At 37.3% G+C, this 17330-nt stretch overlaps 1 long non-coding RNA gene across 1 annotated transcript; it reads right to left on the minus strand.

Annotated features, from left to right (window-relative positions):
• Positions 1-779: 779 nt before the first annotated feature.
• Positions 780-2924, minus strand: LOC309478482. The gene is made up of 2 exons (XR_014199009.1): positions 2032-2924; positions 780-1947 (listed from the first exon to the last, which is right to left on the minus strand). It is a non-coding gene; the product is annotated as an uncharacterized lncRNA (long non-coding RNA).
• Positions 2925-17330: the final 14406 nt, after the last annotated feature.

The raw sequence follows: 17330 nt of genomic DNA on the forward strand, positions 1-17330 counted from the left end.
TGAAGGGAGTGCAGGGGGGTTTCTCCTGAAGTCCACGATCATCTCCACTGTTTTGAGCGTGTTCAGCTCCAGGTTGTTATAACTGCACCAAAGAGCCAGCTGCTCCACCTCCTGTCTGTACGCAGACTCGTCACCGTTCCGGATGAGTCCGATAACAGTAGTGTCGTCCGCAAACTTCAGGAGCTTGACAGAGGTGTCTTTAGAGGTGCAGTCATTTGTGTACAGGGAGAAGAGCAGTGGTGAGAGAACACATCCCTGTGGAGCACCGGTGCTGATGGTGCGGCTGTCGGACGTGATTTTGCCCATTCTGACTAGCTGTTGTCTGTCTGTCAGAAAGCTAGTCAGAATGGGCAAAATCACGTCACTATGAAAAAGAAAACAAACAAACAACAACCAGTCATAGTTTTCACTTTTTTTGTTTTGTTTTTTCACTTTATTCAACTTACAGGACGTGGTCAAGTTTAATATAAATATAACCAAACCATTTAAATGCTCCAATGCAACATTAAAACAAGAAAAAGAAAAAACACAGAGATACAGACAACAGATGACACACTACAGAAGTAGTACTTTGACTGGTTCATTTCTGCCTATCAGAAGTAGCGTCTCATCATCATGTGCACATTGACTTCATGCTAGCATTGTTTTCTACCATTTATATTGGTACTTATGCATTTGAAGTAATGCATGCTTGTATGCTTTTTTCCACACTGTCCAGTAACTCCAGTTTATTTGCAAAGAATAAGATATGGACAGTGCAGCTGTTTTGCACTGGTGTCTCAGTATGTATAAAGATTCCCATGTAATGGATTTTCAGTTTTTTTTTTCCTGTGCTGATGTATTTCCTATTGAAACTGTAAATTGAGGATGAACATAATGGGAGGGCTTGTCCCTTTTTAACTAGTAGGCTTTGCTTTTGTCACAGCCATGAGCCATGGTTTTCTACATGCTATTGCTGTTAGTTAGCAAGTTGTACACTATTTAGCCAATAATATGTGGTCCTCCCTTTCTAATAAGGGCTTAGTTATTGCACTAATTTCTACGATGACGATCAATGCAGCACACAATGACATACTAGAGAATGATATGCTATTAGATAGTTTAAAATGTAAATCGTGTTTGGGTTAACTACTATACTAACATTTACAGTATATTATGCATTTGCTGCATTTTACATTGTACTTATATTTCAAAAATACCTGCATGTAATTGTATAATAATAACACTGTTGACCCTTCCCAACTTAACACACCCTTATAACAGATAACCAAACCTGTCCCTAACCTTACCTGTATCCCACCTCAACAACAGCACAAGTGTTTTGCATTACAACAGGGACACAATAATATATAGCATTTTATCTTTTTAAAAGTGTGTTTTATTGGGAAAAAAAATGTTTTATTTAGGAAAGAAGTGTACACCCCTGCACTGCGGACATCAATATGTTTTGGTCAATTTTCCAAGAAGAGAAAGACTGAATTTAAAATTTGTTAATGTGCCGTTGTTCAAAATTCTAACAAATACTGCCTTCATATTCCCTCATTTCCAATTTTATTTCTTACCTGTGAAATATTTTGTTTCAACACTATTGAACATGGATAACCAAAGTCGGTCCCAGGTATCAATCTCATCCTGATCTTATTCCATATTAACTTCATAATGTTCATAACGTTAACTATTAAATTATGCTGAAAGCAGTTAACCATAGTGTGAAAAGCCCTTCATGCTTTTACTCCCCTGATTTACACCCCTGATTTTACTCCTCATGATACAGTTGACATCAGGTGCACATTAATCCAATTTCTGGCCTCAAACTTCTCCCATGTCGATTACAATTGATTCATCATCAATATCAGGCTGAGGTTGGAGATTGATGGAGTATGACACATCATCATACACAATCTGCCCACAAAAGCCTCGCTTGTTCTCCACGCACTGCACTGAAAGCTGAAAATTGTTGATGAATTGTATGCATTGTAATGAATCTTAAATAACTTAGAGAAATCATGATCCATGCTCTCTTCTCATTACCTTTACAGTAGGTTCAATTAATATATTGGCTTCTTCAAATGTGTCTGTAGAATTCCCATTTTGGTCGTCCACATATCAGAAAGAAACCTTAAAATAAAAAACAACAGAACTGAATTTTTTTTCACAACATTCCACAAAATTTGAGCAAATATAAATAATTTTTTATTAAACGTTTGAGTTGGCTATCAGTAATCTTTAACCTATAATAACAGAGCAAATAACTGTGATCTAATAATAGTAAACAATAGGTGTTATTAACTAACTCCAGATGAGTTTGTATTATCAAAACTGACTTCAGGCTGAATCTCCACCGTTTTCTTCTAGTGTCACACCCTATAATACATCCAGCAATGATTTAAAGATGTTTCTTTAACTTAAGTAAGAAATTAAATTGATTAAACAAAGTTATGAAACACATTAGTCTTTACAAGGTCAGAAGATACTGTGCTCTTAAGTGTAAACTCTCTGCGCACACATGTTGTAAATGCTTACTGTCGTAATGAGAGTTATAGAGTCATCGTATGGTAAAAAGTTATAGGTTTAAGCTAATTCTTTTAACTATAAATATTACAACTGAAACTGAGTTAATGTGTGTTCGGATCTCAAATATGGATGTATGTGACTTTAGTCCTTTATAATTCACATCTATTTTACTTTTACTAACCTGTGATTGTAATCTAATCTAAATCTTGGAAATCTTCCTTGTTTTCGGGTCAACTCATTCATGTGTGAAATGGCGGCAAGTTTATAAAAGACGTAAATCTTGTCCTTACATGCTTACGTCATGTCCGCTAGATCAGGGTTTCTCAACCTTTTGCATACTGCAACCCATTTTTTTTGTATGCCAGTCATACGACCCACTAAGGCAGTAAATAAATCAATAACTGAAATGCCTCTTTAGACCTAGTCTACACAGAAATTTGGGAAAGTGCAACCCATAGCGTCACACACAAACTAGCTGTTGTAAGCCTATTCCTGCTTTTTGTTTTTGTTGCAGTCACTGTTGAAAATCCCGACTCACAAAGATAGGTAGTGCTAAAAGGCAAGAGAAACTTTGTTGCACGATCTGCGAGTTCTGGATATTCGTATCTGGTTTGAATCCAAAAGAGCAAGTCAACACAAGTTGCAAGTACCCACACATGTTGGATGTTTAGTCTGTAGGTGACGTTCAAGTTTGGATGGCTTCATGGACTCCTTTGCTAAGACCTCACCACGTTCAACACACTGGTTTTTCGTCCGACGTAGTAAATCCATATTTAATATAGTCTGGGTTGTACTTGCGGTGTTTACATTTTGCTGTATTTGAAGTGGAAGGTCATTTTGTCAAGCTAACAGGCCGTGACTGCGTACAGTATAATAAGGTCTGGCATAGCAAGTAGGGCTAGTGTGTGTAACATTACGTAAAGACAGTAGGACCTTGTCCAATAAGAGCCGTTCGCGGCAATAATAAATTATTGTGATATAAAACAGCGTTAGAAAGTTATGGAAATAATGATTCAACGATTAGTTGGAGGACCGCTATGTTTACATGCACAACTTTTGTTTCAATCGAACTGAATTCAGTCCGATTGATGAATCTGAATGTAGTGTTTACATGAACGCTAAACGTGATCGGGTTGATGTGCGCGTTTATATGTCACAAGCTTCAAATCGGAATATATTGTTTGACATGCGTACACTGCACGAATATACTGTAACAAGTTAGCTCAAAGGGGAAATATTAATAATAACTCATAACTTTTTATGAATAATTATTAATATTTGGGTCAGTTAATTGGATTAACTTGATGTAGCTAAATTAATATTACAATCAATTAATCAGTTTGTCCAACAAACTCTTTTGATTATTCATTTATTCTAAGAAAAGCGTATCTTTCATGGCCACCGAAAAATTATAATTTCTTAGCCTGTACAGCGCTTAGAGCATGTAACAAGATCAAGATCGTAAAATAGACTTTGTTGCAAGCAGAACCAAATACATATTGTGCACAAGTTTTATTAACTAAATCACAAACATAACTAAACTAAACAAACATACATACATACATGCATAGGCAAAATGGTGAGTGATATGGATCCAGAAGCAGGAAATGGAACTAAACATGGTTATTTTGACGCTGTTCTCATGGCTGGAGTGCAGATTGTGGCCTGCCGGCCCTGGGACGGAGAGGACACGCAGAGCAAATGGTGGGAGTTGCGATAGACTTCTTCTGCATTGAATAAAGACGTTGAACTCCTGAGGTTGTCCTTGATTCTGTTGTGGTGGAGAGAGAGTTCTCTCCGAGTTCCGGATGTGAATCGAGGCCTGCTGCCATGGGGCCTGCTGAGGCCACGCTGGACAGCACGGCACCCTGAACTTACCGAGAAGGCTAAGAGTTGATTGTTGTCCATTCAGTGATGGTAAGGTTACAATTTTCTTCTGAGTTGAATTGAAGAAAAGACAGTCTGACTCCTTTGGAAGAGTGAAAAGATAGCAGGCGGTGGTCATGGCCTGCTGGGGCCCTTTGTTCTAAGCGTGCTCATTTGCATGTGCAGCTGGATTGGTTTCTGATGACGAAACTAAGAAAGATTTTTGTAATACTAATATGTTGCGCAGCTATCGGCATATCATGTACACAATCATTTCGATCTTCAAAGTACCAATTTATAGAGACCAAACATGGTATATGTGAGGTTACATTGACCGTTGGTTCCATAATAAAATACATAGTATCAAAAGATAATGGTATTAAAAGACACAACACAAGACAGTAAATCATTCACAAAATGTTCTGGGATGCATGTTAATTTCAAGTTTATCAGTTCATCGATAAATGAATGCAGGAGAGTCTGTTCTAATATCTGTAGGTCTTGTGGCAGAGGCCCTGTTCATATTGCTAAGAGTCATAAAACCAACTTATCTGATCGTGGTCATGGTAACTAAGACCTTCTTGCCCTGTTTGGGGGGATGGGGCCACAGATCCCAGAGTGAGTTTTAAATATCATTTGTTAAACTATAACAAATACTTGTGTCTGACTTGTCTCAGTCAATACAGATTCCCCCCATTCGATCGTTGTTGTCCCTCTTAAGGACAACCACGAGCGACGTTGAAAGTGCAGAAAGATCAGACACACCTCTGTCATACAATCCTGGAAGGCCATGGTGGCCTCTGGTTTTTTGTGTTTCCTGGAGCTGTGGTCATTCCATCAGGTGATATAGACAGTAGCCAAGTCCAGGTCTCAGAGTTGGTGCAGCAGGTGTCGAGACAGAAAGTGCCTTGACAGGGTGTCACCTGTCATTCTGAAGTCCATTAGTTTTGGGGCAGGTGTTTGCTTGTGGTTGCAGGAGGTGGTTAGGGCTCTATGTAGCATAGAGAGGTTTTCAGGCCGACCTAGTGCTGGTGGCAGGAGGTCAGAAGGTAGTTGTTAGCCTCTCAGTCACGAGAAGTCTGAAGGATTGAAGTGTTGCTCTGTCCTTATGGCGGTGACGATGTGAGCTTGCCTAAGCTGGGGTAGGCAAGGAGTCGGAAGCTTGTACTTTACAGGACTCCTCGGGTGAGTCCTGTACAGGGTGCTGTTTTGCTTATGTCAGCAGCTCCTGTAGCTCTGAGTCAGGTGCGTCCAACTGTCCTTGTGGAGCCTCCGATTGACACCTGTGTGAAGGGTGTGGAGGAGGATGTTGTCGTTGACAGCTGTTGGTCATCCTGTGGTGTTTGCAGGTTGATGGTGCTGTCCTCCATGGCTTCTCCAAGGGGCTTGGCTGGTACCTGGGTTGACCATTGAATCTGGTTTGAACCTTAGTCTCTAGCTGGTTTGTAAGGCTTTGAGCACAGGTCCGCTCCTTATGGGACGTTGTGATCTGTTATGTGAGGTTGTTTACCTTCTGTTTTATACCCATAAGGTGGGGTAAGGAGATGATAATCTTGATCAGCCCAGTGTGGCTGTAACTCTGGCTTGGGTCATGGGTCGTTTGGTCCTCTTCTCTCATGGTGCAGTTACGTTTGGCTCTGGTGCTGTAGGATGTCAGCAGCCTTGGTGGAATAGTGTTCCTCGCGATGGCTTGTCAGTCCTTTCGGTCTCCTGTCTGGTTAAGATCAGGTTAAGCAGGGGATCTGCGACATTTTGGCACCACATCATAGTGGTGAGAGTCTAATGCATGACCCTAAAGAGTTCAGAGCTAAGGTTTAAATTGGTTAGCTAGGTATGTAGCATAAAGCTAGGTGTTCATGTGTAGCTTGTGAAGTGGGTCTTGTATCCTTATCATCTTAGCTGTGGATGTTAGTAGGCTAAGACTTGTGTGGTTCCGAGAATATTTTCTGTAAAGGGCACAAGCCGGGAGGAAATAAATGACTTAAGATGGTTCTTATGGCTAAATTATTTCTCTGGACTTAACTGGTGGTTCGCAACGGGCTTGACGAAGTGAAGGATAGGTGGAAAAAAAGGACAGCTTTCCTATTCAGATTATGCTTATTATCAATCCTCAGGACCATAGTTATGCCCTAGTAATCGTTGATATTACTTGTGTTGCAGGGTCATAAAAATGAGTGCACTTGCTGAAAATAAACAAAATCACAAATAAAGGTGTCTCTGGTTCCTTTCTGGGCCCTATGGGAAATGGAACCACATTAGAACAAGAGGGGAAATGTAAATAAATCATCTAAATGAAAGAATAGACAAGTGAATAGCTGACGGCTATTATTATCAAAGTAAAATAAAATAAAAAAGGGAATAAATAAGGGATAAAAACAGCAGGAATGATCTGAAATTGGGAATAATCAATAGTACTATTGACTGACCTTTTGATTTGCTTGGACCAACAATCCATAGTGGGTCACAGCTGCTGTGTGTTCAAGACCCTTCAAAAGTTCAGTCAACATGCTGATGAAAATTCTCATTACTATAAGAATTCTTCTCTAGCTACACAGTTTACATGTAATTCAATTTAGGTTTAATTGACAAAGTAACTGCAAATTTAGCAGACAGCACTCAGCAAGGACTACACCTAAACTAGTGAAGGTGAAATTCAGCTGAGAAGAATTGAAAGTAAGGAAAGAGAAAGTGAAAAAATCAGAATCCTAACTGGGTTAAAGGAAAAGTATTTAAGATCACTTTACACTGCATACACACAAGCTGTAGTTAAAGGCTTCAAGTAAATGATGCTAACCGCTAACTGTAGAAGTTATTATTTAGCTTAGCCTAGGCTGAATGGACGCCAGGTTAGGTTAGCTTAGCCACATAGGCTGGTTTGTTTAAAATATGACGTCACGAGTTAGCACTTCCTGTGACAAGTCGTTGTCATGGGAACCAGTGCATGTCAGAGCAATTCAACAGTCCATGAAGAATGTCTGCACAAACGAGTTAAAATCTGGCGCCTATACTTTAAGTCTTTCAAAAACTTGATGTTACATTCAGTAAAATGTAAATGTGGTTTGGCATTTGCAAATTTTACTCATGTAACTCATGTTACTTTAAATAACTTCTTCTACTTGTTTAAAGAGTAAGGAAATAGATTTGCTTTAAGTCGAAGCTTGTCTAAGCATACATGGTTACGTCCATCTCATGTATAAATATTGACTTTTCAGCGAGTGAAACAATTTTGATCACTAGGTATCTCTGCTTGTAGATGCAGCCAAAATTTAGATGAATTACATCAATCTAACAATAATGTGTAAGGCCTTTACATTGTAGAAAGGGGAGCATCCCCCAAGTCTACGTGTATATAACACAGTACTGAGATTTATTCGTCAGAAACAGATTAAGCAATACTGCAATTTGGATTTCTTCAACCGAAGCAGAATAATAAATACCGGTACAGTTTACATGCCGCTGATATGAGATTCCTTTGTCAAACAGACTTACGCTTTAATGCTGAAATTATCGATACCAGTTAAAAATCTAAGACTCTTTCACTTATAGTAGAGATGTCAATTCCAGCTATCGTTTTATCTGCATTTAAACAAGCCAACAACTAGTGATCAAAATGCGTATCGCATGTTGTGTTCTATTTGGATCGGAATGATCAAATGCACACTTTTAGGATAACAGTAGTTTAAGTTTAGGTAGTAGTTTAGGATAAATGTTAGTTTACCCAGTGGTTTGCTTTCTATCTGGCGTCAGGGTGACGAATGACCTATTTGAAGTTAGTATTTCCTGTAACAGGTCATTGTCATGGAAACTAATGTGCAGCAGTGCCAATTTCACCCAGCAGGTGGCAAATGTCTGTATGTTTCAAAAAGCAGTGCATAATCTGTTGACGTGAGGCTTACACATGCATTCAAGATTTTCTTTAAATCAGTAAAATTCTCATTTTACTAATGCAGCCTCTTGCTTCTCTTTGAGCACACATTTTCATCTACTTTAAAAGTTGTATGTCCTATGCTGACTAGGAACTTTGTAGCAGAGTCTTGCATTGTGGTCATGCTGTGTGCCTTCTGGTTTTCGCAGTTCAGAGTCAATGGGGTCTTATGAACCCTTTCTGACGAGGCCTTGTGTGTTAAAGGCCTTCTGCGTCAGGTCACGCATCGTTGAGTGGGCATTGCGTGGGGGTAGGCCATACTGACAAAAATGGTGACTAACTGGTTTTGGAGGAAAAGGTTCTTGGAGCTGGTGTCTTCGTCACAGGTTCGTTGCAAGTTCCAAGGTAAGCTCGTTCGAAGTCTGTGGTAGAAACACAGGCACTTTTAGGTCTACCCTGCTTGGCGTCTGGGGCAGCGCCGAGTCTGCATTCAGATTTTTTTTTAAGTATGAGAGTCCTGTTAGGATGGCTTGTTCCAGCTGCTGGTAGTGCCACAGCCAAAGCCAGAACGCTGCGCCACTCTGGGCCGGATGTGATCCAGAGTAGATGGAATCTGTCTTGCACAGTTCGTTCCTCTTTTGATTATTCATTTATTCTAAGAAAAGCTTATCTTTCATGGCCACCGAAAAATTATTATTTCTTAGCCTGTACAGCGCTTAGTGCATGTAACAAGATCAAGATCATAAAATAGACTTTGTTGCAAGTAGAAAATCAGAACCAAAAACATATTGTGCACAAGTTTTATTAACTAAATCACGAACATAACTGACAGCGCTGGACAGCACGGCACTCTGAACGTACCGAGAAGGCCAAGAGTTGATCGTTGTCCGTGATGGTAAGGTTACAATTTTCTTCTGAGTTGAATTGAAGAAAAGACAGTCTGACTCCTTTGGAAGAGTGAAAAGATAGCAGGCGGTGGTCATGGCCTGCTGGGGCCCTTGCATGTTAATTTAAAGTTAATCAGTTCATCAATAAATGAATGCAGGAGAGTCTGTTCTAATATCTGTAGGTCTTGTGGCAGAGGCCCTGTTCACATTGCTAAGAATCATAAAACCAACTTATCTGATCGTGGTCATGGTAACTAAGACCTTCTTGCCCTGTTTGGGGGGATGGGGCCACAGATCCCAGAGTGAGTTTTAAATATCATTTGTTAAACTATAACAAATACTTGTGTCTGACTTGTCTCAGTCGTTACAATACAGAGTTCCCCGCTGTTTGTGCATACTAACTATTCTCCAACATTGGTTCTTTATTTGTTTTAAAGAGCAGACTTAATATTTATCCATTTCTGGTCATAATTTGGAGACAATGAGCATATGAACCATTGTGCTGTGCTGCTTATATTTATCACACAGTAAAAATGCCCCTCCCCGGGCCGTGCCTAAAGCAGTCGTCTGTGGATGAGAATCCGAAACAAGGACTGGTGGGACGTTGTCCTGCTCCACTTCACAGACGCTGAGTGAAAGGAGGATTTTAGGATGACGGGACACTCATATATATTTATATGACACTTTATTCAACAGGAAGAACGGATTATTTGGTTGCATGTAAACGTGATCGGAAATGTTTAAAGTCCTCATAGACTTGTAGAGCTTGACTTCATGTTCAAAGCACCCGTAACCTTCATTGCAGTGATCAGCTGTATATTGGAGGGGTGTCATTGCCAAAAAGATACAGAAGTAATCCAATACAGAAATGAAAATGGTACAATAAAAAATAAAGCAAATCAAAGAAAAATGATTTGTGTTTCCTGTGTCACTGCCTGGAAAAGACTGACAGACTTCAGTTATATCCCAACCCAATGATCTGGAAGCAAACAGGACTCCTCCCAAAGATTCAGTAATTCAGTGGTATGAACTTGCTCCAACAAGCCAACAATTTCCTTTAGAAAGTTATAAGAACCAAGAAATTGCACGACATCAGTTCAAATGTCCTAGTTTTATCGAATCATTAGGACTTCACTCAACTTCCAAAGCAACAAATAAACACAAAAGTTTGCCATTTTAGTAAGCTATTATGGGTATGGTGTGTTTAGGAAATGAAATTTCTAATTATTTTACCAGGAGGAAACTATCTTTTACGGAAGCGTATTGCATTCACTTGAGAAAAAAAAATCTACTCTGTTTTTCTGAATTAACGAGTTAATTATCTCAGAATTACTAGATAATTTTTCATAAAAAAAAAATGTATTCTGTTTTTCTGAATTAACGAGTTAATTATCTCAGAATTACGAGATAATTTTTCATGAATAAAAAGTTTTTGCTCTGTTTTTCTGAATTAATGACTTAATTATCTCAGAATTATGAGATAATTTTTCATGAATAAAAAGTTTTTGCTCTGTTTTTCTGAATTAATGACTTAATTATCTCAGAATTATGATAATTTTTCATAATTTTTTTTTTATTCTGTTTTTCTAAATTAACGAGTTAATTATCTCAGAATTACGAGATAATTTTTCATGAATAAAAGTTTTTACTCTGTTTTTCTGAATTAATAACTTAATTATCTCAGAATTATGATAATTTTTCATAATTTTTTTTTTATTCTGTTTTTCTAAATTAACGAGTTAATTATCTCAGAATTACGAGATAATTTTTCATGAAAAAAAGTTTTTGCTCTGTTTTTCTGAATTAATGACTTAATTATCTCAGAATTATGATAATTTTTCATAAATTTTTTTTTATTCTGTTTTTCTAAATTAACGAGTTAATTATCTCAGAATTACGAGATAATTTTTCATGAATAAAAGTTTTTACTCTGTTTTTCTGAATTAATGACTTAATTATCTCAGAATTCTGAGATAATTAAGTCATTAATTCAGAAAAACAGAGCAATTTTCTTAAAATGAAAAATTATCTCATAATTCTGAGATAATTAAGTCATTAATTCAGAAAAACAGAGCAAATATTTTTATTTCAAGAAAAAATTATCTCATAATTTTGAGATAAGTCATTAATTCAGAAAAACAGAGCAAAAACTTTTTATTCATGAAAAATTATCTCGTAATTCTGAGATAATTAACTCGTTAATTCAGAAAAACAGAGCAAAAACTTTTTTTCATGAAAAATTATCTCGTAATTCTGAGATAATTAACACATTAATTCAGAAAAACAGAGTAGATTTTATTTCCTCAAGTGAATGCAATACGCTTCCGTAATCTTTCCACGCATTTGGTTAAATTAAAATGTTTACAGCTGTCACTGATTCACAATGATGTGGCAAAACTACAAAAGGCCTTACCATGCTAACCAAATGAAGCAATATAAAAGTATGTGAATGTAGTGAACAGAGGTCTTTCTTACCCTTGTGAAAAAACACAATTGTATTGTTCCCCTTGTGCGCTTAATTTGATTGAATTTGCACTTTACTTGATTATAATTTAACTATAGTGTGTTATTTAATACTACAGTTAACTTAGTTAATATACTGTATGTTAAATGTTCTAAATTGCAACTTCACTATAAATGTGTAATTTTTTTTTAAATACATGACATACAAATTTCAATAGAAATTACATTAAAGTATATTTTTGTTTACCATATATGTTTGTCAATTAATTCGACAGTACACTTAAACATATTTCAGACAAATTAGAAAATAAATATAAAGATGTAATTAAGTCCTAAGTGGGTCAAAAAGCCCCCTTAATTTCACCTAACTGTATTTTACATAAATGCAAACTGAAATTCAGTTTGCACATCAGTTGATTCATTTACAGTATATTGCTTCTGTAATAAGTTGGCTTCTCTTTTTAAAAGTATGCTACTTTTTTCCTCAAGGGTAGATAGGACTGATAACCCTTTAATGTAATTTTTTTGATGATCTCATTAACTGTAAGCAAACTGTATGCTCAAGTGCTCTGTAAGCGCTAGGCCTGTTTATTGTCATCCTTGAAGCTAGTTATGGATTTCCCAAGGCTTAAAAATAAATGTACTAGCATCCCTGTTTAGAGTCGGGGTAAAATGTTTTAATGAGGAGTTTAGCGTCTCTCTCTCTCTCTCTCTCTCTCTCTCTCTCTCTCTCTCTCTCTCTCTCTCTCTCTCTCTCTCTCCTTCTTGGTGTCCTGTATTTTGTAGTGTACTCACTATTGCCCTTTATTTTTGTGCGCATTGGACTGTTTTGTGTACTTGAATATTGGAAATATTTTTAGGAAAATAATGAATTTAATCAATTTTGGAATACATCTGTAACATAACAAAATGTAAAAAGAAAAAGAAAGTTTATTGTGAAGTAACATGCAATTTTAAGTTTCAACCACAGATGTCGATAGAGCTTGAAGTGTATGTACATGTTTGTCTTTCTACATGTGGCAATGTGTAATTTGAAGATTGTCTTCTCAATTCATACACTGCTTCCAATGAACATTCAGCATGCTAAACAAACCACTTTGAGTTTTGCATTACCTATTAAGTCCTCGTAGACTTTGGTTAACCTTGTAGAGCTTGACTTCATGTTCAAAGCACCCGTAACCTTCATTGCAGTGATCAGCTGTATATTGGAGGGGTGTCATTGCCAAAAAGATACAGAAGTAATCCAATACAGAAATGAAAATGGTACAATTAAAAATGAAGCAAATCAAAGAAAAATGATTTGTGTTTCCTGTGTCACTGCCTGGAAAAGACTGACAGACTTCAGTTATATCCCAACCCTATGATCTGGAAGCAAACAGGACTCCTCCCAAAGATTCAGTAATTCATTGGTATGAACTTGCTCCAACAAGCCAACAATTTCCTTTAGAAAGTTATAAGAACCAAGAAATTGCACGACATCAGTTCAAATGTCCTAGTTTTATCAAGTCATTATGACTCCACTTATGTTTTTTTTTTTGTTTTTTTAACTCCCCCTTTTCATAATTTTCTAAGACAGAACAACTTCCTAAGCAACAAACACAAAAAAGTTACATTTCCCTTTTAAGAAAGCTATAATGGGAATGGCGTATTTGGGAATTTTTACCATGATGAAACTGTCTTCCCATGAAAATGTTTACAGCTGTCACTGATTCACAATGATGTGGCAAAACTACAAAAGGCCTTACCATGCTAACCAATTATATCAAATAATCAAAATGATCAAATAATTTATCAAATAAATAACCAATTATTTATCCATACACATAATGTATTTATTTATTTTTAAATCATGTGTCCTTGTCATCTCAGATCAAAATAATTTCCCCTCCCTCCTACAGTGGCATCTCTACCCTGATGATGTGTTTACTGCCGCAAGGGCGGGACAACCTGTCACTCACATGAAATCAACCAATAGCAAACCACAACCATCCAATCAATACCCGATGAACAAAATCAAGTCCCGCCCTACATTTTCTTGTTCAAGAATGACGGATATACACCACAATAATTATTTTTTAAAAAAGACTATCGCAACTTCCGTTTCATACCACCTTTAAGTGTATATTTTAAAAGAAACTGTAATTACACCAAATATAATATTAATGAAATAAAAGACCACTTAATAGTGTGTTATTCAATACTACATTTAAAGTTACTGTATGTTAAATGCTCTAAATTGCAACTTTATTATTATGTGTAATTACAAATATTTTTAAATACATGACGTACAAGTTTCAATAGAAATTACATTAAAGTATATTTTAGTTTACCATAAATGCTTGTCACCTATTTCAACAGTACATTTAAACATATTTCAGACAATAGAAGTAATTAGAAATTAAATTTAAAGATGTACTTAAGTCCTACTTAAGTGGGTCAAAAGCACTTTAAGTTCAGCTAATTGCATTTATTATAAATGTAAACTATAATACATTTTCATTTGATTGAAATTATGTGATTAAGTGTCCAAAAACATTACATTCAGTTTGCACTTATGTTTATTATTTTAAAGTATATTGTTTCTGTAATAATACTCTTTTTTTAAAAGTATGCTAAAGTTACTTTTTTTTTTATCCAACTTAATTAAAGTTAACTAAACTTAATATTTTAAGTCAAGCATGAACACATACTTTTTAAAGTTGAAACAATGTTGGATTTTAAGTTGTGATAAATAAATCGCAGCAATTTTTTTTACAGTGTAACATAAACATAAATTTGAAGAATATAACTAAAACTGATGAATAAACAGTATAAGGTTAAGTTAACAGCAATCCCAAAGTAGTTTTTATTATTTCAATAAAGCTGGTATGATCCACCACAGTCATCAAAAATATAGAAAATCACACAAAGTTAAAATAAAGTGGTATTTTGGGTTAAGGTTATGGAAACTACTAACATGAAATTAAGTTTATAAAAAATTTTGGGAGGAGCATGTTCAGATAATCAACCTAATTAACAAGGGAGGAGCACATTCAGTTAATCAACTCAATTAGCAAAATAAGAGGTGTATATATACAGCAAACTTACCTCGTTTCCATGACAGTTTTCCAGCATCCCTCCACCACCCCATCTCCTCACTTCTAACTCCTATCCCAACCTGGGATGGGGGAAGTACTCTGGGTTCAGGCCAAATTCCAAACTCGGAGCCCTCCCCTCGGACAGCACGCCAAATATGCATAACCTTTAGTCTAATTAATTATATGTAAGTGTGAATTCGTGAACTGTTAATAAAGCATGGACACTGATCCTGATGAACAGAATGAACATCATACCTGCATGTAAATCCTTCCCAGCAAACACACAACGTACCAGTTACGTAATTTATTGGTACTTTTTGGTAATCTCTCACTTCACTTTGAAGTCATCGGTCATTTGCATAAGAGCTGACTTATCATTGGCATTGACATTGGCACCTTATCTTTCTGGCCCTGTTTACACCAAGAATTTAGATGTGTTTTGGCCAATCGGATCTCAAGTCGACGACACTAAATACATGTGTAAACTAAGTCAAAATCATTTTGAGCTTGTCCACTTTCAACCACTTCCAGAGGTAGTCAAAAACACATTAGACCGGATTGCTTTCCTAGTGTAAACGCTCATGTTGCCGAATGTGTTCGAAAAAGCCACAAAAGACCGTCTACTCTCCGGCCTACTGACCTTTTGCTTAAACAAAACAGACAGGATTTAAACTTTGTTGACTGGAGACCCAAATTTGGTTAGTCTCTGATCACGTTCATATGTAAATTGCGCATGCTTATTTTGTCCATTAGATCGAAAGATCGAACAAAAACCATACATTTACCTACCCATAGACCCTCCACTCAAAGAAATCAGGACAGAAAGTGGACAAAAGAGATGGATTAAAAAAACAGGCATAAACGGGTATATGTCTGCCTCATCTACTTTTGATCCGATCGACCAAACGCATCTTGGAACAGAGTTGCCATATGGCAAGAATTAATTTCTATTAATTTCCTTGTTATTCAGAAAAAAATACAATATATTGCACTATAGGAATTAAAAGGGCAAGCCTTAAGGTAGCCAATGATGTGCTGTTTTTAAAGGTGGCATCTTATGCCCCTTTTCACAAGATGTAATATAAATCTTTGGTGTCCCTAGAATGTGTCTGTGAAATTACAGCTCAAAGTATCAAAGCCCAGTTCATTTATTATAGCTTGTAAAATTTGCCCCTTTTTGGGTGTGAACAAACAAACAAAAGCCGTTTTTGTGTGTCCCTTTAAATGCAAATGAGCTGCTTCTCCCCGCCCCTGTTCAGAAGAGGGTCGATCCTTTACACGAGCTTCGGATACTCTGGCAATAACGCGAATCTCACTCATCCAAAGTCTAAAAAATAACCAGTAGCGGAGACGGAAAGCCTGACGGAGAGATTCAGGAAGAGGTTGCAACTTTTAGACTGAACCTGGACGTTTCTGAATGGTTAGTGGATACATTTATGTAGTTGTTGTTGTTGTGGAGTTACATTGATTCATCTCATCGACTTGCATGAACCGTAATGTTTAACTTTTACACAATGTTAGTTCCATGAGGTCTTAATAAAACAGCTGTGACATTCTTTGGTCAAATAGTGTTCTGTGCTCGTCTGTGCAGCGAGACAGAACAGTTTGCTGGAAATGTTGCCATTAGAACCATAGACTGTATAAGAAATGGACACAGCGACCCCATAGACATCAACGGAGAAAAGTGAAGCAAATTAGAAGCACTCACTTCCTGATGGCTGAGCGTACTGCGCAGACTCAAACTGAGCTTGATGACGTAGATGTAACGTGAGCAACCTGTCTGACAGTTGTAAGTCTTCTAGTACAGGGGTTCCCAAACTTTTTAGCCCGCGACCCCCATGATAAATGCGCTGCTGCCCCGCGACCCCGCACCTCCCCCACCCCAGGGTCCGAAATTAACTTTTTGGCTCACCTGCCACGGGGACTGGTAGATGAAAAAATCCACCAGCCAAGCATAATTTTTACCGGCCAAAATAATAAACAGCCTTTTTTTTTGTAGTACTTTTAATAGGTAGGCCTATTATGTTGAATACAAACGTAAAAAAATGTCCAGAGCAAAATTTGAAATGTATAAAAAAAAAAAAAAACGATATATATATATATATATATATATATATATAGATCATAATGTGAGAAATATATGAAATATTACTATCATTGGGGTGAAATGTTTTTTTTTTTTTTTTTTTGTCAGTTTTGTTACCTGACTCATGTGGAAGGGAAGGCAGAACGTAACCTCGGTTCCCTGAGAGATAAGGGAACGAGTATTGCGTTGCGAACGCTATGGGAAAACTCCTTTTCTCGAGAAAAGAACGGCCATGGTGTGTAAAGCAGAAGCAGCCTGGCCAACGGCGGAGTATGCACGATCCGCGAGTGCTGAAGACGTTCTGCACGGCTTAGATGGGTGCGCAGCCTTCCAACTGCCAGCAGGACACAAATGGGCGGCGACAGCTTCTTCCAGTGGCGGGAGCTTTTTCCTCAGCGCCGTCAACAGATAGAGCGTTAACTGTGTACACACCGCCGCCGACTTGAGCTGCAAAGAAGCTCTGGCCGTCCTGTCAAGGACGCTTGTCAAAAAGTATGGGGAAGCTTGACGCTGGGCCACTCTGAATAGTGAGTGCGCTCTCTCTCTCTCTCTCTCTCTCTCTCTCTCTCTCT

This window comes from Leuciscus leuciscus (assembly GCF_965113295.1).
Source record: "Leuciscus leuciscus genome assembly, chromosome: 16".
NCBI lineage: Eukaryota > Metazoa > Chordata > Actinopteri > Cypriniformes > Leuciscidae > Leuciscus > Leuciscus leuciscus.